Below are 22,917 nucleotides of genomic sequence, written 5' to 3'. Positions count from 1 at the left end.
CATACACTCCCATACACCAAGTGCGCTTGTCCCTTCCCTGTTGACGGGGGAGTTCTCCCTTAAATACCCACAGGAGGTGCACCCTCAAACCTCATCTCTCCTTCAGCACAGGGCGGCATACCACACAGTGGAAGGAAGGTTACATCATCTGTCCAAAGCAGTAGTAACGACCTACCGAGGCTTTGAGAGAGGCACAAGACTTGGTAAAGGGATGAGTCAACATCTACTCCACAAATGCTTGGAAAGGAGCTCTGCCCCACACTGCTACCAGAGTCAGGTGGGCTCCAGCAATCACCAGGGTTCACTCTGCTGTTTCCCAACAGGTTTTAGCACACCTGGAAATCCACCTACACTGGAAATAAACTGTATGGAAGACTTCTAAAGAGGCTGATTAACATCAGGATCACAAAGACATTAAAGCACTAGAAAACGAGGCATTTGGAAGACTCCCCTCCTTGGCGAGATGAAAACCTACCACCACCTTCGAAAGAAACCTAAATCTCTGTCACTCTGGCTGACACAGTACAAATAATGTATGTCACTTCCAAAGTAACAGAAGAAAAGGGTTAAGAGTCTTCTGCAGGTTATATAGTCAGCGCACACAAACATAGATACACACATATCGGGGTGGGGAACTCTAAATACAAATACACTGGACTCCAAGCAAGCCCTTTACACTCAGGCATCAGACCTTGGAATTCCAATCAGGTTCTACAAAAGCAGCAGTCCAGCATTTAACAGGGGTCAAAAAAACCCCCAAACCAGAAGATTAGGAAACAAAAAAAAAAGCCAGCTCAAACATGTTGCCTTTATATACTCTTCAGCAGCCCTTTATCTGCAACACTGTTTGTAGTTCTACCGGTTGCACAGCGACAGAAACCCAGTTCTGCCCACTCCTGGAGACAGGATACCCTGGCAGATGGCCCCGGCATCAGACACTGTGGCTGTTTGGTTCTCTCTCCTTCCCATCAACCATAACATTGCTGTAGATTACTAGTTGCAATTAGTAGATTATGTTGATAAACGAGATGAAGCAAGGCAATGATGACAATCCCAGCTACGTTTTCATTCTACTGACTGGACGGCCTTAACTACCCCCGCCACTGAGATACATCTGCGCTGAAAAGTGAGAGGAGATGCATCTCACTTTGATTTATTTGGGCAGGAACAATCTAGGTATGTGCACAGGAGCGGGCTGCCCTAGGCTGCCTCTGCAGTCAGTGGAGACCTCATTCATATGGACAGTGGTGTCCATGGCACACTACATCTATTTATTTACCTTTCCCATACCTTTGGCATTTCATCTTCCCTCTGTACTTCAAAAATCTGAAGATTTTTAATCTACGTTGCTGCTGATTTTTTCCCACGCTTCTAACAATCTCCATTAATCATTTCTAATTCAGCTGTATCTTTCACTGACAAGGGATGACCAGAAAGAGGACAGGGCTGTCACACTTGGTTAGCTGCCTTTGTTTTCTTTGGCTTTGCATCCCTTTTGGTGTCAGACTTATGTTTTCACCTCGCTCGAGAGGACAGCACAACTCTTTAAACCGTTCGTCAAACTGCTGCTAAGGTTTTCCTATCTTAGCCATAATACTGTTCACAAAAAAATGTTGTAAGGGCATATTTAAGTTACTTAAAAAAATAGATAGGTGTAAAACAGTTTACATTGACTGGCGCAAAATTCTAATGCCAAACGTCTCTATATGACCATAACCTTAAAATTTACTTCACCTTAATCTTTAAATAGAAATGTAGTAACAGGGGGAAGTACCTGCCCTAGCAAAAGCCGCTGATCACACATCTCAGCTATTGCCCAGTAAGGCAGTGACGGGAAATTTGAAGAAACTTGTCCCTTTTTAGCAATATGGGGGCCTCAACATACCACCACACTTTTGCTGGTGAGGTTGAACACATTGATCTAAGTTAACTTTGACATATGAATTTGTGCCAACACGCAACATCAGCAAGCCTTTAACAACTTCTAGTAGCAAAGCAAGAACAGTCTTCCCTTTAGGTATCTGTAATCATCAGCAGAATAACAGACACCTCTCATCAAAACAGTAAGATGTATTTTCTACTTAAAATTAAGAGGTTACACAGGCATGTAACCCATTAGCGCAATACCCTCAATGTAGCAATCAGGGGAAAAAAAACCAAAAACAAAAAAAACCCAAAAAAACCCCCCCAAAACAAACAAACAAAAAAAAACAACAAAAAAAAAAACAACCCGAACAACCCCAAACCAACTTGGTCAGCACAGACATAGCAAAGAAAAACACTCTAGCAAATGGAAGCCATGGAACGCTAATGAAGACAAAGAAATTAATGAGAGACAGAGGGAACACTTCACAACACCCACGAGAGAAACAAAAGACCCCAGGAGAAATCCGTGACTAAGTTAAACCCTTGAAAACAGCTTTGAGATCTTTCTTTGTTATGTTTTATGGAAGGCAAAAAATCTGAACCCTGGTGTTGCTTAACATCTCTGTCAAGATGATGAGAAAAGTCAGAAGGACTTATTAAATATATGTCCATTTTTTAGCAGAAAAAAGTGATTTGGTCACAAGATGCTGACAAAACACTTATTATTGACATTGTAACAGAGGGCAATGTCAAACAAGCGTTGACATATTTGTGCCTCTGGTCCCAGCATGCAGACACGGAGGTGTTTTGGAAGAGCTAGCCGAGCGCTCACGTCACTTGGCAATAATCCTGAAACACAAGGAAAGCAAAGCATTCTTGTGCTATTCTTTAAACCCAGTAAACATATACATCAGTTGAATGTTGACCCTAGGAAAAACAATGCTAGCACACATACAAGACTCAATGCATGCTACAGAAATAAAAATATAATTATGCCTATTAACATGGGGTTTTGGAAAAACACTAATAACCAACTTCATACTATTTTTAACCAAATTACAAGCCTGGATGACAAAGGGAGTGCAACTTACTAAGTTTCAATTTCCACAGCCTCATACCATACAAGCTAATTATGAAACTATGAAAATAAACTAGATGAAAGTTAAAAGGATTGAGAGCTAGTTACCTGCGAAGTCTCAAAATACAACCAGGACGAAATCACTACATTAGCTACATATAAACACACAGTTCCAGGTCCAGAAACATTCTGGAAATGCACAGTGTCGTGACCAGGAAGGGTCTGGCCACCACCAAGATGCTGCAGAGCCCCTCAGCTAATCTTTCTTTTTGAAACAAAAACAGTTGCAGACTCGGAGCGTACTCAGGACAAATACCACATAGTCTCATTCCCTGCCCATTTTTCCTGCGGCATCTGCCTGCACCCACTGTTGGAGACAGGACATTGTCCACAAGGGCCGATGCAGTCCATCGTAACCAAGAGAAGAAGGAGGATGCCAGCAGGGTTCTCTTACCACTGTATTTGTTATTAGCACAGCCAAGCGGGAATACTAGGTCTATAGTCCTGTGGTCTGTAACTCGCAAAATGAAATTAATTCAAGTCCTTCAAGAGGGCTCAGAGAAAAGACCAGACCAGCAACCAAATTGGAGAACATCTGGTATCATAAGAAATGCTTTGAAACTCCTACTGTCAACTTCATCGAGCAGAGATTGAGGAATCGCCTGATGACGCCTGTGCTGCCTTAAGGCACCAGGCCAGAAACAGCTTTCACTGTGGAGAACAACAGTCCAGCAAGACTGGATTCTCACCACAGGAACAAGGAAGGTGTATTTTCTTATAGAATTGGAATGTTTAACTTTTTGATTGTTCATCAACAGAAATGTCGTTAAAGGCTGTATGGAAAACTAAAACCTGCGCTGTGTGAGGATATTCACATAACCTGAGAGACAAGAAAGTTACAGCAACTTTGTAATCTACTCAGCCAGCTATAGCACTTTTTGGTTTTCCAGCTCTCAGTCTCATCCTTGCACTCATCTAACAGTAAGGTTTATATTTTGACTTGAGCTGGAAGAGCGTTCTCCTTCGCTAATACCCTGATGTCTTTGATGGGATGAAGCAGGAAAGGGCGAGAGGCTTATCTCAACTCATAGCTTTTTTCTTTCTTCTACATTTCTGCGGGTTTAACCTAACAGATAGCAGTCACGTACAAAAAATTGGACCAACATCTAGAACTCATAAAATACACAGAGCTATTCCACAGTTGTCGCATTGCTCAGCCTGCTTAAACGCTTAGTAGAGCTAATAGAAATTGTACAAAAAGTTTCAGGGCTATGCCCAGCTGCTGAATGAGAAGGACAGTGAAAATCAGTACTGAAGTGAGAGTAAATATGCGTTTTCAGTGTATTCTAATGTTTACCAATCCAGCATACACAAGATACAAGATATTTAACAAGGTAGAAGACAAAAGGAGAACTAGCAGGCAAAAGGAAGATATGAAATAACAGCCTGGACTGCTCTGACTTCTGCTTTAACCGGCTGCAGAGAGAGAATTCTTTATCAGGGGATGAACAGATCTTTTGAACACTATTTGTAGGCCACAGAAAGAGCACTCACTTCTATCTTTTGTTGGACAAACGGATAATTATTCCATAAATACACAGACACAAAAAAATTGTAGCCCTTGGTTATACGAAATTAAGTCATAAACTACATTTGACCCAGAACAAGCAGGTTCCCCACTTTTGTTTTACACATTTCTCCACAATCCCAGGAACCCAACTCTTCCCAGCTCAGCCCAAGCCTGGGGCAGAACTTCCACTGGCAAGTCAGGGGAAGCACAGCCACTACTGGCCATGAGCTCAAGTGAGGATCAGCTTGATCCTCAGGTTTATAATGATCTTTTTCAGGCTGTTTCACTGCTCTGACCTCTAACTGGCACCCATGCATTACCTTTTAGTTTGAGATACTTACATCTGACACCTACCAGGCATGTTTTCAGTTATACAACTATCCAAACTGAAAACTAACATAAACCTTGCCACAGATTATAAAGAAATAAAACAAAAACAAGCAGCACATTTTTCAAATTAAGGTATCTATTTTGGGATTTGGTTTTTGGTTTGGTTTTGGTTTTGTTGTTGTTTTTTAACATGCTACACCATGTTTCAATAGTAAAAAACCTCCTAACTTTCCATGTGCTGCCAGTTGGGCAAAACTGCCCTTGAAAGAAAGCAACTACCATTTCCCATCTGTCTACAGAATAAAGGATTAATGAAAGGAAACCTCTTATTCAATTTAAAAATAATGAGGCATCAACATGTAGCTGCTTCAGCTCTATGAAACTGAATTAACAGTTCATGGGTATGAAGTTACTTTTTTACTGAGTCTCCTCCAGCATTCATCTTTTTTTCATAAAATTGATACTAAAAATCAAACCACCTACAACCTCATAATCACCCAATCCCTCGTCTGTTTACAGCTACAATTTAGTAACTTCAGTTGTACTTAACCTTCCTACACTGATAGTACAACTTAACAGCTACGTTTTTTCAAGTCTCAACTCCAAACGGGTATTGACTGCGCCCAAATACAAGGAGGACTTGGACTGTTTGGAGCAGAAACCTGGCATAAGCAAAGGCAGTGCCAAGAACCATAATGCAGCAGCTCACACACCAACCAGCGCTGCAAATTGGGCAGTAAGAGGTGCTTTTCATGTTCAGGTCTGTACGGTCACCTGTGAGCTCAAGTCTCTCCCGTGGCAGCACTGTTCCTCTTGACCATAATGGATTCAGCTGATTAACATGAGGTAATTCTAATTGTACCTAATGTTAAAACTATTTAAAATCCCCAGGTGATACAAAGGAAGTGTTGCATGAAGATCCTGGATTTCAAGGAAGCACAGCAGTCACTCTGAACAAGCTGTAAAACCCACAGAGGGTATCTTTAATCTTATTATCTCACACTGGAAGGGATACAGTTTATGTAGTTTGAACGAGTACTGTAAAACACAAGCAGGAAAAGCCTCATGCAATGCTATTAACATATAGTTTTATCATCTATTTCCTCTCTACCCCTCCATGTTGACTCAGTGAGGCCCAATAAAGTATATATATTTTGAATTAACTATGAAAAACACGTCCTGATAATACACCTCCCATGTTGGCATTTACTGGTGCTCAGGAACTGTTTGTAATCTTGTATTCTAAACACTATCAATTATCATAAAAAGGTTGAAGTCTTCACCTACTGTTTGATAAATAATGCATGAGAGAGCTTTCAACAACAGGCAAGAAATATCATTTCCAGATCTTTAACACATAATGTATAACAAGCAGTAGTCTGTAGGGACCTGAACAAAGCGTGTTCCCCAATTGCAGTCTGGTCAAAGAAAGGTGCTCTTTAAGTGCCTTTTACAGAGCTTGCCATTAACCTAAAGGCAGCTGAAAACCTATGGTTTACCATAAAATGCTGTTAATAAAAAAACCTGAAATAGCAGAAAGTAGTTAGAATTAGTATCATACGATATTCCAATGGGGGGGAGAAAAAAGTAACCGACATCACAATAAACTAAAAGCTCCATAAGGATAGTTACCGTATGCATTGTTTAAACATGCATTCTTCTTATGGAAATACATTTTGCAGTCCACTGTTACCAGGTGGGTTTTTTGGTTGTGTTTTCCTTTTTTGTTTTTTTTTTTTTAAATAACCATAGCAGTATCCCTCAGGCCCACCTTCCAGCCACACTACAAAAGAGGAGCACATCCTTCACTTTCAGCTCCTCTCAGCCACAGATGCTTAAAAGCCGGGGCACTCTGCAGGAGAGGTAGGGGTAGCAAACACACATATTGACAACACATCTAAAGATAAATAGTTGCTCAACCCTGAGATTAATTAAGTGCCTAGAGAGGAGTCTCAGAGCCCCTGTTGACTGAGGGACTACACTTCCAAAAGCAACGCTGCTTTGTGATGCTTCAACAGGAGCATTAATGCCTAATAAAAGCATGAAACAAACTCCATAAGGTAGGTTTGCAAATTTAACGTGGTAATATGTTATGAGTTGATGATACTGATGTTGCTTGAGCTGTACTTGAGAGGGTTTTAATAAGCCAGGGCAGTCGTCCCTAAGCAGCTCATGCCAAATAGGCAGGCAGCGCTGAGGCAGGCAATCCCTTCCAGCAACCTGCAGCAGGCACAGGAGTATGAGGAGTCCTGCTAAAATACACAGCCTGTGGCTACTGAGCAAAAAAAATGCACCCAAGATCTGATAGCTTTTGCTGCATACGCAGCTTAAAAAAAAATAATGCAGATGCCTTTGCATTCATAGTCTAACAAAAATCCAAAGTAACATTAGCTAAATGTTGTGGAAAAGACATTAAGACTTTCTTCTTTCAAGGCCCTTGCAGAAGGGCCTTGCTTCTACAAAAGTGGGAGAAATTAACTGTGAAGTGCATTCCTTCATGGACAAAGGCAAGGGCAAGAGGCTAATGGTTTCGTCAAAGCCTCTTCCCTTCAGATATATGAACATTTAACATCCTATTGAGGCTGTAAGGTCCTATTGAGAAACAGCCTTTAAATCATGAAAGCGGTCTTAATGTATGTTCTAAATAGGACATGGAACAAAAAAAAAAACCAGAAAACTCCTATATTGGAGCATGCAAAGCCAAAACTGCTGACAAATGAACTTTTACTTATCTGACTTAGAAAACAAAACAAAACCCCAAAAGTCTTTTTCTATTCCCACAGAAAAGAAGGGCAAGTGGAAACACATGAGTGTGTGGAAGATCACATCATAAACATCAACCATCTCGTCCTGTTTTTTTCTTCCTTCAGTGGGCAACTTCTTGCCCTATCAGATAAGATACAGTTAACAAAAAACTCACTGAAATCTAACCCCAAAAGACAAATATTTCAAATTTTGCCTCAAATGAATTGCTAAAACATCTGGAAACAGAGTCGGGGTTCTTGTTCTCAACACACAGCTGCAGATCTGACACCTGTACTTTATGGCTTACCTAGCAAAGCCCAATCCTGTTTTACTTGGAAGACCTCTTCAGCCAAAACCAAAGATGGAGAAAACGCATACATCAGTGCATACACCACACCAAATAGTCCAAACTGGTCAATAGCCACGCCGGAGAAGGACAAGCTCCGGAGTAAAAGATTCTGTATTTCTTGCAGACCACTGAATGAATTACAGTTTATGCCCAGTCCTCAAGTACATTGCTAAGATTATCTTATTCCACTCGACCTAGAAAAATTAAATTGTGTGAGTCATCTAACAAAGTTTAAGAATCTTGCAGAGTGCACCACCAGAAAACAAACCCATTCTCTTTCATTGCTTCTCTGTATAGATAAAACTTTACATCTATTTGCTTATTGCTGTAAAGTGTGCTTGTCATCACCCAAAGAAGTTGTCACACAATACAGAGAAGAAATACATAAACAGCATTAACTGACTGTCCTTAGTAAAAATATAGTGACACAGTGACCAGATGCTTCCGGAGATAAGCAAGCTTCGGTTTTCAAACCTCAGAGCAGAAAAAACATTTTGGAATTAAGTAAAGTCATGTTGCAAAAACTTGAAACAGGCTCCACGGTGACACCATTCAGATCCCAGCCATGGACAATGGTCTGAACAGAGTCTGAAACCTATGCAACGTAATTCACACAGGTAAGGAGGATAAAATCCCGCAGAGCTAAGTCTTCCTCCTCTTGTTTAGCATAACATGACACCATGTGGACAAGCAGATCCAAGTCGTTACTGTCACAGTAAGCTCCAGGGAAAGGTTCACTGTGCTGCATATTCACCTGCTGCACAGGAACCCTTCAACTGTGGTGATACAAAATCACTCCTATAGACTCCAGAAATTGCACAGGAATCAGAGGAGACTTCCTTCATTGTCATTAGCAAAAAAGGAATACGCTTACTAAAGGAGTTCATACCCACTCAAGATAAAAGGCTGATCTCTTCTGCAAAGCAGCCTTGAAGACAGCGACGCAGTACGAGTTATAGTGGCCTGATTGGGAGGATCAAGGTTTGCCTAAATGCTCTTGCAGCCAGACAACTTCCAGCCACCAGGGACAGAATTAGAATTTTCTATTAAAAGACCAAAGAAGGACAAGTTCTGACACTTATAAATATATCTTTATCAATAAAGCTGTTTGATATCCTAAGTTGCAAAGTAGCAGAAGAGTGAACTGGCATCTGAGAAGTTCCCCCATGCATAGGTGGTGTAAACTAGATGCTCTTTCAACCAATAATTTCAGGTTTCTTACAGAAAACGCCAGCTGAAATTGTCTCTCGCACTAAGCAGGAGAACAGACTAGATGTGTGCGGTTTTACTGCCACGGGTGGCATCACGAAAAATGACTGGCCCCAAACCAGATCTCTGATGAATTGCTCTGTCTGATCCTTCTCCCTTAAACAGCACTGGTGGCTGTTGATCCTGCAACAATTTTCTCACTCATCTACAATTGTGCACATAACCTGACTTCTTTAAACTATAATTTCTGTTGCCGAAAGTCATGGACTGATGTCACATCTGGTATGGAGCAATATATTCATTTTCCTAGATTGTATTTACTGTCATGCTTTTGCTTTTTCTCACTTACCATTGAAATCAGGTCCTGAATAATTTCTGTTCCTTAAAATAGTATGTTATATTTGCTATTCTTCAGCCAATACATATGCCAATATATTTGTCTAATCATATATTATTGCCAAGCTTGAAAGATTTATTAAAATCCTCATCATCTCATCTGTGATTTCATGCATCAGCTCTTTTGCTATTGTGGAATGAAAATTACCTGCTTTCCTACCTGCTGCTCCTGTTTTGAGGACAGACAGCTGATTTTCATTCCACCTAAATGCAGTCACTTCCATTGCTTCCATACCTTTTCATCAGCTGTCCTGCCCCTGCCCTCAATTTCAGCATGGTCCTCCTTAACTACAACCCAGAAAAAGTGTGCATTTATCTTTGAGGCAATACCTAAGACCATCTTCAATCTTGATCCCCTCCCTAAAGCACAGCCATCCCACTTCATTTATACTTTTTCTTCTCTTTGCTGAAAAATATTTTTCTTTTTAATACATATTTTGATGTCAGTCAACTAGATTTTGATAGCTTTCACTTTCTGATGTCTTGATCAAAGACTTCTTTCTTGATTGACCCCTTTCTGTTTCTCATCTACAGCCCAACCGTTTTTCCAGAATCTCATTTATCTAGCTCATTCATTTTTAAGTTTAAAAAAAATAATTATTTCCTAATATAGCATTATTTAAACTGGAAAAAAAAAAAAATCACAGTGACTAAATACTGACCTATGAATATATAAATCTACTTCAATAGCTACACTGACATTCATAACCCTGAATCCTTTCATATACCAGCTCTCCTCCACTGTGATAAAAAACATCCCAGACACTGGACTCCGCTTGTCCCATCCCTTTTGATATTGTAGTTTGTCATCCAGTTCAAATAAAACAAAACATCCTGAATTTATAATGATTTTTGCCTGGGGGCTGCTGATTCCCAGATACCTACAGCACATATCATTCTGAATCTCATACGAATGTCCAGCATTAATATAGCGACATCCCAAATATTTAGAAAAATATGCATATAGAGGGCTTAGGTTCTTGACTAATTCCCTAAAGCTCTTCTGAGCAGCATCAAATGAATAAATAAGAACATGAAAAAAAACAGCGTAAAAAATGGTTTTGAGTTAGGACTAAAAGAGAATGCCATATTGCCTCTGGAAACCACCATTTGCAACAGCAAGGCTTCCAGTTGATCAGAATTGCCTTTAACGAAGAACCATCCTCAACTATGCTTTAAGTGAGAAAAGAGTATTTATGTTCAAAGTGATTTAAGAATAACTGCACTTGGTAATTTTTTGGATTACCTAGAAAACTCATCATCCAACAAGGTGGTTGTTACTGAAATTCCTTCACATTTCTATGGGAGTGCTGGCAGGCCTCTTTTGGCAATGGTTGCTCCTATTTTCTTTTCTAAAGCCATAATTCTTGTCTAGCTAAGAATAATGAGCTGTAAATCAGAATTTGAGAGAGTTCTACAAATCAAACTAGCAGTAGCTAATCCGACGCAAGATGCTGTGTAAATTCAACTGCACCTTTTTTATTTCAACCTAAGTGTCAAACTGACAGTCCAATAGGCCATCACATGAACCCTCTGCGACCCCCAAGCAAGCGCTTAATCTCATGCACAAAATACTTCCCCCCTCCAGGAGCCGCACACAGTGTCATCACAGAAGGTCCTAGAACTGCAATGCTCTTTAATGTGAATTATTTCAATGGTAATTAACTTGCTCTTTTTTGTTTTGATTCAGTACTTCAACCCTCATCTACCTCAGGAGTAAAAAATGATTCGCTCTGATTTGTAACGAAGGGCAAAGATGGACTGTTACCAGTTGTCCTATACAATCCAGAATATAAATTTCTCTGGATGTGCCCAAAATGTTACCAGCCACAAGGTGTGCAATACCTAAAGCTACTGCACAGAACATCCAAAAGCTGCCCTAGGAAACCCCTGGTCATTTAACACATCAGAAGCTTGTCTCTCTAAATAAGGTCTCAATCCAGAGATTTTCAAGAAAGCTTAGATAAAACAGGAGCTACTGTATTCAGAGATATTTACAGAAACTAAAATTTAATATATCTCAATATTATACCGATTTCATTCCTAATGAATTAGGAACAATGAGGAGGAAAAAATGAATACAACTTCCTTAGAGCTGTTGGTAAAAGAGAAAAGTAAATAGCAATGAGACAATGAGCACACCATCTCATTTATTTTTCTTTTCCTTAATGATCAACATAGGAGACTGTAGAACATTATGCCCTCAAAAGATGCAAACAATTCAAATAAATTTGCATTACAAACAAACCATCCTGCTTGCTAATAAGGCAGTTTTTAGTCTATGCCCAGAATCATAGAATAAGTTAGTTTTGAAAGGATTGCCAGAGGCATCTAGTCCAAGCCCCTGTTTAAAACAGGGCCAACTTCAGAAAGCAGGAGTGACCTTAATTTCAGCTTCAGCAGTTCATAGCTTTTCCCAGTACTTTTACCCGTAGATTATTGGGGGGGGATCTGCTCCAGAAAGCTAATTCCTAGCAGCACATACACAGGGTTCACATCCTATCAAGAGCCAATATTACCAAACAGGTTTCCAAATCCCATACTCAAGAAAAGATCCAATGATAAAAGGATAATAAATATTCTCCACAAGGCCAAGTGCAAGAAAAACGTTAATCGCTTAAAACACTGTACCCACTGAATTCCCCTGGAATAGGGACAATAACCTTTTTGGATGTTTCCTCTCCCACAGATGAGCCTTTCTAGAAAAAGGAAGCGTGTCTCCACAATTTATACCATCTTGAAATAGTAAAATACAATTCAATTACACATTCACATCATCATACACCTGCAAATATTTTGGCTCTATAAATCAAGACATTTCTCAGAAAACCTACACAGCTGGTGAACAGCCTTGGTTTGTACCAGCTAGAGACCTGTTACCAGTATTTTTCATAGACGAAAGGCAAGTTGATACATAAACCGACAACTGCCTGTCTGCCTTATGTGCCTAACGCTCTTGAACAGCTAATGAAACCCAGGTACCACCACAGTCTGTAAGGCGTGGCTGGTGTGGGCTCAGCGGCTCGTCTTTCATGCTCTCAGAGTCATGACTGTTTTACTAAGAAATAAAAGGGAGTTGTGGCATAAATATGGCACTGCACTTAAGCTGCACTGAAGAACGAATCCATACAGAAAAAAATTTTAAAAGTAGTGGAATGCAAAGAGAAACCAGAGTACTAGTACCTGTTCAGTTTCTTTTTTCTTACCTGTATTTTAAAAGGAATAAACTATATTTATTTTTTTTTGTAGAAATCTGCATATTTAGTAAAGAACAGCAAACTTGAGCTTCAAAAAAAATTGCCACCTATATGACACTCAACTGTACCCAATGCATTTCATCGACACATGACTTCAGTTGTACTTCTCCAAATTTCTCCTGTTTTAACACATCCAAGTAGCACCTCTGAAGCCGAGTGCAAAATTGTAAGGAAGAGCGTAGCGATACAAAAACACTAGTGTACTTATAGCATTTTGGGAAAAGAAAAAAGGAAACAAAGCTGAATAAATGCATTAGAAGTAACAGCTCAGAAAAAGGAAAATAAAGCTGACGGGGAAGATAAAAGGAAAACAGATCTCCATTGATTTAAGGTTTGCTTGATTATTTTTTTTAACCAATTCTTTGCCACATCTTTAAGTCGGGTGAAACGCACTAAACATTTCCTTAAGAAAGGCAAATTTCATCTTAGAAATTTCAAAGAAGAAATTCAATCACTTTGAAGCAATAGAATAAAGCCACAGAATAATTGGGAGGAGAAGAGAGGAAAAAAAACCCCACAACCCTGGGAGCTACATCAACACAAAGCAAAAAGGGAATCAAAGAAATGGATGAATAATGATGTCTGGTAAACTGAATAAACAAGAGATTAAGTTGCAAAGCCAGAACTGAATTCTCCAGGGGTCTCTGGTCTGTGGGGTAAGCAGAGTTAATTCTGGAAACTGGAATTGACAAAAAGTGACCTTTGACAGACAAAGCAACCTACAGGCTCCAAGACTTGGAAGGAGATTAGGACATTCAACAGTTAAACGCAGACAGAAAGCATAATTCACAAAAGGATCCCCAAAGGGACCTAATAAGATTTGTGATTGCAAAAGGGAGAAGACACAAGAGGTGTTAACAAGAGTGAGCAAACAAGTGAAAATGCAAGGAGGTAGGAGGAACCAAAGCAGTGAGGATTACCTACCAGAAAGAACCGGAGAGGGAAGGACGAGCACACGACCTATGTCTTAGGCTGCCGGGTTTGCCAGAGCTGCACGCTCTCACCCCACCCCTTCGTACACTGGGTGGAACGATGAAAAGTCTTGAATGCATGAAACAGAGTGGGGAGCTGCATGTGAAGAGTAATAAACACCAGTAATCAAAAAAAAACCCAACCCCAAAACCCAAAGAAAACTTATCAAAACATATAGACATGCTTGAGAAGTTAGGTGGCGCTCTCAGCTACCGGTTTCCTCAGGGATGCCCTTTTCAAAAACTATTAATTCCTTTTGGGAAAGATAATTTATCACAGAATTGCTCTTTTAAACTTCACCTTGTTGTGACAGTGACAAAATAATAGGCCCAACACAAATGCTCAGTAGTGCATTTCAGAAGCAATATTTGCCAGATTTTTCATTGGTCTCATAAACCATCCTGAAAAATAAAACTTAATGCCTGGCAGCAGCCATGTGTAATTATTCCTCTGTAAAAGAACTAATATACATTTGGGCTGATTTAGAACTTGGCATAAAATAATTACACAAGGAAAAAAAATTACGCCCTACAAGCCTCACACTCTGTAGAAGTTTGGCGTCGTTTTTATTCTGAACACATTCAGTACTGTAGCCACAGCCCCTCCACTACAGTACCACAAACAACAATAAACCACCTGGTTTATACACAAAAGAGCTCTGTCCTGAGGGGCAGTGAATCAAGCTGGGTCTTAAAACAGCGCAGACTCATGACAAAAAACAGCATAAAAGCATTTCAGAGTTCACAGCTGACAGCACCCTTCCTCCCTCAGCAAATACTTGATCAAAAATCCTTGCCCCTACAGTTGACCACTGCTCCTCAGAACAGCTACAGAAGAAAGGATGGGCTTATCAGAGGAATAAAATTGTCACTAGGAATGTGCTAATGGTATGAATTGGAGACGGATACCCAGAAGGTCAAGACTTGATGATTTATTTTCATCAGGCTGTATTTTCCTAAACAGTTGTGTCAGTAGGAGAAAATGTAGAGCAGCATAGGAATGGTGAAAAGTGGTAAGCAAATAAAGGAAGAAAAAAAAATCTCAAAGCTGTGGAAGATAACATTTGGCTTGATTAACAGGACTTTGAAAATCTAAAAGGATACAAGGAGTTTTCACATGAGACTATGTAACAAGATAAACCAACAAATGTAATTCATGTTTGAGCCAAGCAAAGCTTTAAAATCCATCATTTATTGAATTATTTTACTGTTACAAGCACTCTGCTGTTCAAAACAAGCAATAACTTAAGTGTTATTCTTATTAGCGTTTCAAGGTTGGAATAAAGCTAAAATTACTGATGTTTTCATCGCAACCTGCTTAAAAACACAGGGAATGAGGGAGAACAAATATACCCTGGGTTGCTGTACAGTTATCTGTCTTTTCAAGATCAAAGCAAAGTAAACGTAATTAAAGGAAGCTGGGGCACAATCATTTATTTACAAGGTGCTTTTTTGGTGTTTTGGTTTTGTCGTTCGGTTTTGGGTTTTTTTAAGGTAATAATGCTTTTGAAAGCATTGAGAACAGCTCATTACTCACCTGGTCCGGTTTCATGCTACCAGTAGCCCTTTCAGGCACATACTGAAGAATGAGATGCAAAGCCACACCTTCTCATTCAGGTGTGGAAAAGTATTAGGGTTTCATCATCATTTTAAATGAAAATTTAGTTGAGGTTTCCTTAAAAGCAGGTAAATTTTCAAAAGCATGCCTCACAGAAAGCCTCTCAGAAAAGTAATGGGAATTTCATTCTGAGGTACAGACTTTCAAAGGTCCTCAGGCACCTCCTAAAGGAGGCACAATGACAATTTCTCATTTACTGGATTTTCTACAGATTCTGTATATTCTGTTGTACTAAAGAGTGAAGCAGGGAGGGTACCTCTACCTGGACACCATCCTCTACATCATGCCAAGTTGTTTGGGTAGCAAGCAGAGAGGACTACATCTAACTTGCTAAGAGCAACTGAACATGCTGAGCTTTCCACAGGGTGGGCGGCAAGAAGAAACCATGTAAACTGGGGCTCCTCAGGAGAAGCAAGAGGAGCAGGCCTGCAACCGCTCTAACCTTAAGCACTACCGACAACTAAAAGATTTCCTGGATCATTCAAGAAGGGCCTGGGCACATTTATTCGGTTTTCCCCTAAATCCAGGATGCCAGCCAAAAACGAATGCTGTTGAAAAGGACATATGCTGTGGTTACTGCAATGGGACATGCTTGCAAACCTTTCTTCTTCCCTCTTTCAGTAGCTCCATGGTCCTTTTGCTTAGTGAGCTGTCATTTTTAGTTTTGTGCATTTTAATAAAACATTTCATTTTCCAACAAGGTAAGGTGGGAAATTCCTTTGACTCAGGAAAGAAAGAAAGAAAGGACATCAGTCTGGGATCCCATCACACTGCTCAACATGTCACCTGGTATTAACTGGACTTTGAAAAGAAATGAAGTGGCTCAGACCTTCTAACCATCACCAAAATCAAGTAGGCTTACAAACCTAATGTGCTTAATCTTCCAAAAAAGCTTTTTAGATACCTATCCACAAACGTAGGTTCCACTAAATAGCATTGCTCTCCATACTTACATATTTCAGGATGCATCCAAATCATCTATGGCAAAGAGATTCGCAAGCTAAGGTTAAACTGAACATACCGTAAATCCAGCTGCCAGCTTACAGTGCTGTGCAGATACACTTTGCCTCCTTGCAGGCTTGCAGCAGCAGCTTGCCAGTCTGAACAGTGTTTCACAAGTGGCAATGTTGCTTTCAAACCTATGCCGCAGACAGTATTTCCTGGTATCAGGCTCCATAATAACACTTGTATAAAACCAGAGAAAAACTCACTGTACTCTTTGGAGGCATATCATAAGGAGTCCTAAAAATAAGAGATGATAAAATAGCTTTAAAAGGCACTAAATATCTTATCTGTCTTTACTAGCATGGAAAGAAGATTTCAACTTTTCAAATTAATATTTTAAGAAACTCATCATATGAAACAAAAATATGTTTTTTCACAGATTAGAGATAATTTTCACTACAGCTCTGCATCAGCCAGATCATTTTCTCATTCAAATAAGTTAGCTGGGGTAAGTGGGGTAGTGAGCTTAGAATAAAATTACCTTTAAAAAATTATGAACGCTAATTAAACTATGAAAGCTATTAAAAAAAAACACAAACCCTCAGCTGCAAAAGAGTTGCATGCAGAAAACAAAAAGTAAAAATCAGTAAAGCAGACATTTTACTAAATTACTGTCTTTCCACAACCTTTCCCACACAAATGCTGTCTCTATAGCTATAAATAGTACTCACAATTGGCTATCTAACAATCTTTAAGACTGAAGTCCTCTACACACAAAAATATTACAGCACCAACATGTGATGTAAACTTTTTACAGCCTGACAGGAAATTTCTAAGACTTAATCGTAGCACTCATTTCTTTCTATCAACCCATTTAAGAAAAGATGACAACTTCAGCATTGTCATGATATGAGTGCAATACTGAATTACATCCTCCAACTAACAGTCATTTCAGTTGGAAGTATTACAGATTATTTACCACTTGTACAATGGTATGGCATGTCCTACCACAGATTCGTGCCCTATGTTTCTGTGCCACAAGTATACTCATCTCCAGCCCCATCCTCTGCTGTTCCAGACTGGACTCCTCACATGGACCTGGACCTGTTCCATCACCTCGCTATGCCTACGGTTGTTAATTGATCCTGTTACCACCATCCCTGCTCTACCCATGCTGCTCAGGTCCTGTGGGACCGCATCCTGGTCGCTGGTGACACTGCCCCACCAGTGATGGGGTCACTCCAGCTCAGCCCCACCACACAGCTCACCGATACAAACACTAAAAAAAGCTAACTTTTACTACACCTAACAAGCTACTTAATGGGGTGTAGTAAAATAGGAGCGTGAAGCAGAACAGAGGATCCCATTGATGAGCAAACCCCTACCTTGAAACCAGACCTCACTCTCAAGGGCTTCCTCTGGTCATCATCTCTTCAGTATGTGCAACCAATGGCATGCCCAAAGCCACCATCAGGATTCGAGCACATGGATCATTCCAACTCAATCAGGTAAACACTTCCAGCTGAGTGAAGATATTTCTTAACAGTATTAACAAAAAGATTACATAATAGCTGCAGCATCTGACAAGTCCAAATTCATCTTTGTTCACATGGATAGAAAAAAACACCAATCAACTTATGCTTTACATTGGATTAGTTGTAAACATTGCAATTCAAAAGTATACAGAAAGGAATAACGTGCAATTACCATACCCAAGACTGAGTCGAACAAGAGGTGAATTTTGTGTGAACTGAGTCAGTTCAGCTCAACAGAGCCCAAGGGGGTAAGAACAGATGATTCTGGCATCGAGAGTAGCTCAAGTGCACAGGAACCAGCAGAGCCAGGGCTTTCAGGAACAAGAGCACCTGCCCAATATAGAGCTCAAAAGAGCTAAGTGAAGAAGTAAGAACAGATTCTGAGCTACAGGGCAGGAACCCTATTGTTTGACACAGAACACACATAAAGGGCCATTCCCCAAAAGGGGAAAGAAGATCCATTCGCTCTGACATCAGTGGCAGATCTTTGCCAGTGGCATAAGAGGAGACCTGAGCTCTCAACACTGCGAGATCACCATGGTAGTCACTATATTCACATCACCTAGAGCAGGGCCAGCTGGATATTCAGAACCGACCCAGGTTTCATCTGTCCTAGAAGGTGGCCGAGGCAGGCTCACCCATACCTCTGAACCTTATATTCGTGCTTTGGACACCGTTTCATACTTTTATGAAACTCAGCAAAAATATTTCTCACCCCGCCCCTTGCTACCAGATGCTTAAATCTATTCCTGGCTCTGCCACTCATTTGTCTTGGCATTCGCATAAATGCCACCAATTCCCACATCAGGGTAAAAGAGTTGCTTATAGGAACAGGCAGCAGAGAATATAAAACAAGAACAGCTGACTTGTTGGTGGGTAGTGTAACAGTAATAGATATCCATTACAATGACAGTGACATGCTCCGGGGAAGAGATTTTCTTCCAGATGAGCAGCGTGCCAAATGTAAATCATGTTTCCACAAGACGAAAGGTTTCACAAAAGGAGAACTTGGCAAGAATTAAGTCACACCCGTAAAAGCAGTATTACTTAGTGAAAATAAGGCAGATAAATATCTAAATGCATCAACTATCTTATAGGGCTGACCCATACATGTTACTTCTGCTTCTAAAAGGATTTTCACAGTACCCACTTTTAACCATGACAAAAGGAAGTGAGTGAAAACGGTATTCTGTATTTAAAACCATACCATGGAAAGAAGTTCCACTTATGGTTTGAACGCACTGGGAGCAAAGGTTTCAAAACAAGTTTCTTTCAAAGTTTACCGGTGCCCCCTCTTTGCTTACAAGGAATAGAAAAATTGAGCTCCCTGTTAATACATGTCAGTTAATAAGGAGTAACTCCAAAAATAAAGCAATACCAAAACATTTAAGACAAAGCACGATGTACTGTTCTGGCAATTACTACCAGAGGACTGGTCACAACAGTCACCTCCCACTCCCCAGAGGAAAACTGATTTTAAGCAGGCTTAAAACATATTAAATACTCCTATTCTTGCACTGCTTTACTAGAACCATAAAGGAGACGACAGTCAAAGAATATTACTAGTAAAAGAACATTCAATGTGTCAAAATTATATGAAAGAAATAAGTTGTTGAAATATGCAGTTCTTCATTTGCAAAGGTAAACTGACAACCTGGGAATATGAATAGATTGAGTGTCATAATTTGAATTATTCCAAATACTCAAATTGTCAAAGATGAGCTGTTCAGAAAATTTTATATCACTCTAAGGAGAATTTCCATTAAAAAAAGTGAATCTCAAATACATTTTGAAAAGGCCTCGGCATTACAGAGTATAACTGTTATTCACAAAAATTATACCGACCACAAATGGAGTGAAATTCCCAATTTTTGTCATATTAAACATCAATACTAGGGAAGACCTGTGGTCTTGCCTGATCTGCTAATTACTCCTACAGTTATTCAATATTTAGTGAACAAAACTCAATAGTTTGCAGTTGAATTAGTGCCTGTAGGTACACTGAGACAGTTCCAAGTTGTCAGCACAAGAAAAATTTCAGCAGACACAACTTGAGCCAAGATATGACACCTGAATGTGTGCACAGACAATGCAATGAAAAACAAAATAACTTTGATGACTACATACAAGTCCTAAGATCCTACAGAAGTAGATGAGACAGTTAATGATGAAAACAAGGGGGAAAAAACCCTCTCATCCCTGAAGGTAATTTAAGGACATCTATTTCACCTCTCCCCAAGAGCACCAATACCAGGTTAGGATATTTTTCTAGACAGCTGACAGCACAAAACTATTTTAAATAATTTCAACTCTATCACTTACTGTATTTTCTACCCTTAAGAATAAATTAATCAGTTTCGAAAAGGACAACTTCTTTTCTCCCCTACTTCCGCCCCAAATTATCTCCTGCTTTTTGCACTTTGATTTTTTTCTTAAAAGGACATAATTAAAAAAACATTACTGAAAAAGGAGAATTGTAGAGATATAACAAAAGCTCTGCTTAAATACTGGCCACTGCTGGTGTCTGTGCTCATAAATACAAGTGGAATAGTATGCTCATCCACTTTACGGCTTCTTCAGTCTTTACACATTTGTCCTCCATGAAAACACGTGAGTGTGAATTTAAATCTGTAGTATTAAAAATAGCATTAGACACCAAATTGATTCATGACTTTTCAATGAAGCTGTTAATACCAAAATCCTAAGAATGTATAATTTCAGAATGAAAACGAACAGGCTTGAATGAAACAAAAATAATTTCCATAAATTTAGTCCTCTTCTCCCATCTCATGAATTTATAAACTAAATCAAATTGTCAGCTAAGAAGTGATACTTTCTTGCACTAGTTTACATTTTGATTTGAACAACTTAAGACAGTGAGTTGAGCACCAACATGTATGAGCCAGCTGCTAACATGAAGAACGGGAGGGATACCACAAATACAAGTTACAAAAAAAAAATAATTCCATCTTGTTGAAGACATTTGTTAGTGGAGTATAAGAGAATTTTCTAATTTCTAGTTCTTACACTTAATGTGTCATCTGCTCAACTCTAAGCCTTCTTACCTGACAAGAACAGCAGCTATATTCTTCCAGGCAATTTACCTTTTCTTGAAATATAAATTTGTTATGCTCTGATAATATTCGTGTTGCTGCATTTAATAATGATTCTTGGGACAGCTGATTAAGACCAAATAAGCCTTAGTCTTAATTGACTGTATCTCTGGCTATCAAGTATTGAAGCCATGACAGAAAAAGAGGAACAGTCTAAAAGTACATTATTAAGCTGCGGCATACTAGCCAATTTTCCTCCACGATGGAGAGATTTGAGGACAATGCTTCAACCAGAGCATTCAGAAAATCCTCGAGTGTGAAGTTCTGCCAGAAGAATAAACCAAGTCAGCTACAATTGGGTCTCTCTTGATACTCTTGCACCCATCCAGCTGCATGCTTCCCATCTCAAAGTCAAGGAGCACAGCAGTAGTCAGTAAGTCCCCTTCTCATGCTATTGCTGAAAACTTTCCTGGATTGTACAATGTCCCCAATGGCTTTCTATGGCCCAAACTAACTCCTTTCTCACAGTCTAACCAACACACTCCTTAATGGCACAGGAATGCCCTGAACGATCCAGAACTAGAGCCAGTACTTGCCAGGGCTGTGAAGACCAAGCTGTGGGCTTTCTTTTCAGGTGGCCTCAAGATCTGACTGTATCTTCAGAGCCACGTCTAGACTCAACCTAAAACAGCCCATACAACAGTTGTTCATCTGGATGACTTACGAGAAGTGTCATCAGGAAACAGCCAGGCTCCCAAATCAGTCTGGGTGTGGGAAGACAGGATTGAACTATACAGCACTCCGCAATGCAATAAATTCAGGCTTCAGCCCTTAGTAGCAGCCCTAGCTCGGTGCAGCCACGCAGCATACGCAAATCAATACAAATCCACCCCTCTTGTGAAAATTTGTCCAAAACATTCCGAAAGGGTAACTTCTATCAGAAGTTACTTCATCTGGCAGATATTAGATCTAATGTATCACCTTTCTTCCTATATAAAAATATAAAGCCAGAATAAAGTCCATATTGCGTGCCCTAACTTGACAAAAGTTACTATGTGCCTGGGCCTGATCCAGATCAGATTTGTATTGCTGGCTAACCTCATGCTGCACAGACCAGGTATTAATGATCACAGAATAGCATTAGCACACACAAATTCAGAAAAGAATACTGATGCTTAATGCAACAATCATATTAGCCATCTAGATTGCATCGGCAGCTAACCGATATCACTAGGCTGAACTGCAATTCTCAGCCAACAAGTATCTAGAGTTATTTAAACATTCTCAGATGTACACATGGGACCTGAGAAAGTGGCAGTAACTGTACAACATGAGCAATTCGTTTTACAATAGAAGCAAGGCTGGTGGTTTAGAAGCAAGGCTGGTGGTTTAGAAGCAAGGCTGATTGCACTCCTCTTTCCCTTGTACAGCAAGATAATATTTAATTCAAAGATTTATTTACAGGCCACAGTACCATAACTTACACTTTGTCATATATATATATATATATGTAACATACCACATCTCCATTGCTACAGAAACCAGATTCCAGATTGGTGAAGATATATTTGAAAAGGAATACTTTCCACAGCTGGTGAAAAACATTCACAAATACTTTAAGAAGCTGTAAGATTGTCTAAAGACGTGAGAAAAATCTATGTGTGGACACACAGGCATATAGACAATTGCATAACTTAGATTAGAAATCGGCTGAAGCAGTTTCTCCCAAGAAACATTTCACAGGAATGGTATCAACATATAAATTAATGATTAGATTTTTTTTCCATTATAAAAATGCAATTGTTAACTGCTACAAAAGAAATAGTGCACCAAGAGGAAGTTAAATGCAAAGAGTCCTCAAACTGCACTTAGGGGAAACCAAGAAAAATCAATACAGAATTACAGTACATTATAGTATGGTCTCTCTTCCATTTCCACATCCACACAAACATATCAGATTTGAAAGATGTTTTTCTCAGAATCACTTGAAATAGT

The 22,917-nt window shown here is 39.6% G+C and overlaps 1 protein-coding gene across 11 annotated transcripts in view; it reads right to left on the bottom strand.

The window, feature by feature from the left end:
• The window catches only part of PCDH15 (protocadherin related 15), an 858,619-nt gene that overhangs the window by 322,348 nt on the left and 513,354 nt on the right, over positions 1-22,917 (bottom strand). Inside the window, exon 3 of one of the 11 annotated variants that reach the window (XM_049810551.1) lies at positions 13,725-13,868. The exons of the other annotated variants lie outside the window; for them this stretch is intronic. The gene's annotated coding sequence lies outside the window, so the exon portion shown is untranslated. The remainder of the gene's footprint in view (positions 1-13,724; positions 13,869-22,917) is intronic. 11 annotated transcript variants of the gene reach the window in all.

Source organism: Accipiter gentilis, chromosome 9 (genome assembly GCF_929443795.1).
Source record: "Accipiter gentilis chromosome 9, bAccGen1.1, whole genome shotgun sequence".
NCBI lineage: Eukaryota > Metazoa > Chordata > Aves > Accipitriformes > Accipitridae > Astur > Astur gentilis.
The sequence above is the reverse complement of the archived record's forward strand: the minus strand, read 5'-3'. Positions and strand labels throughout refer to the sequence as shown.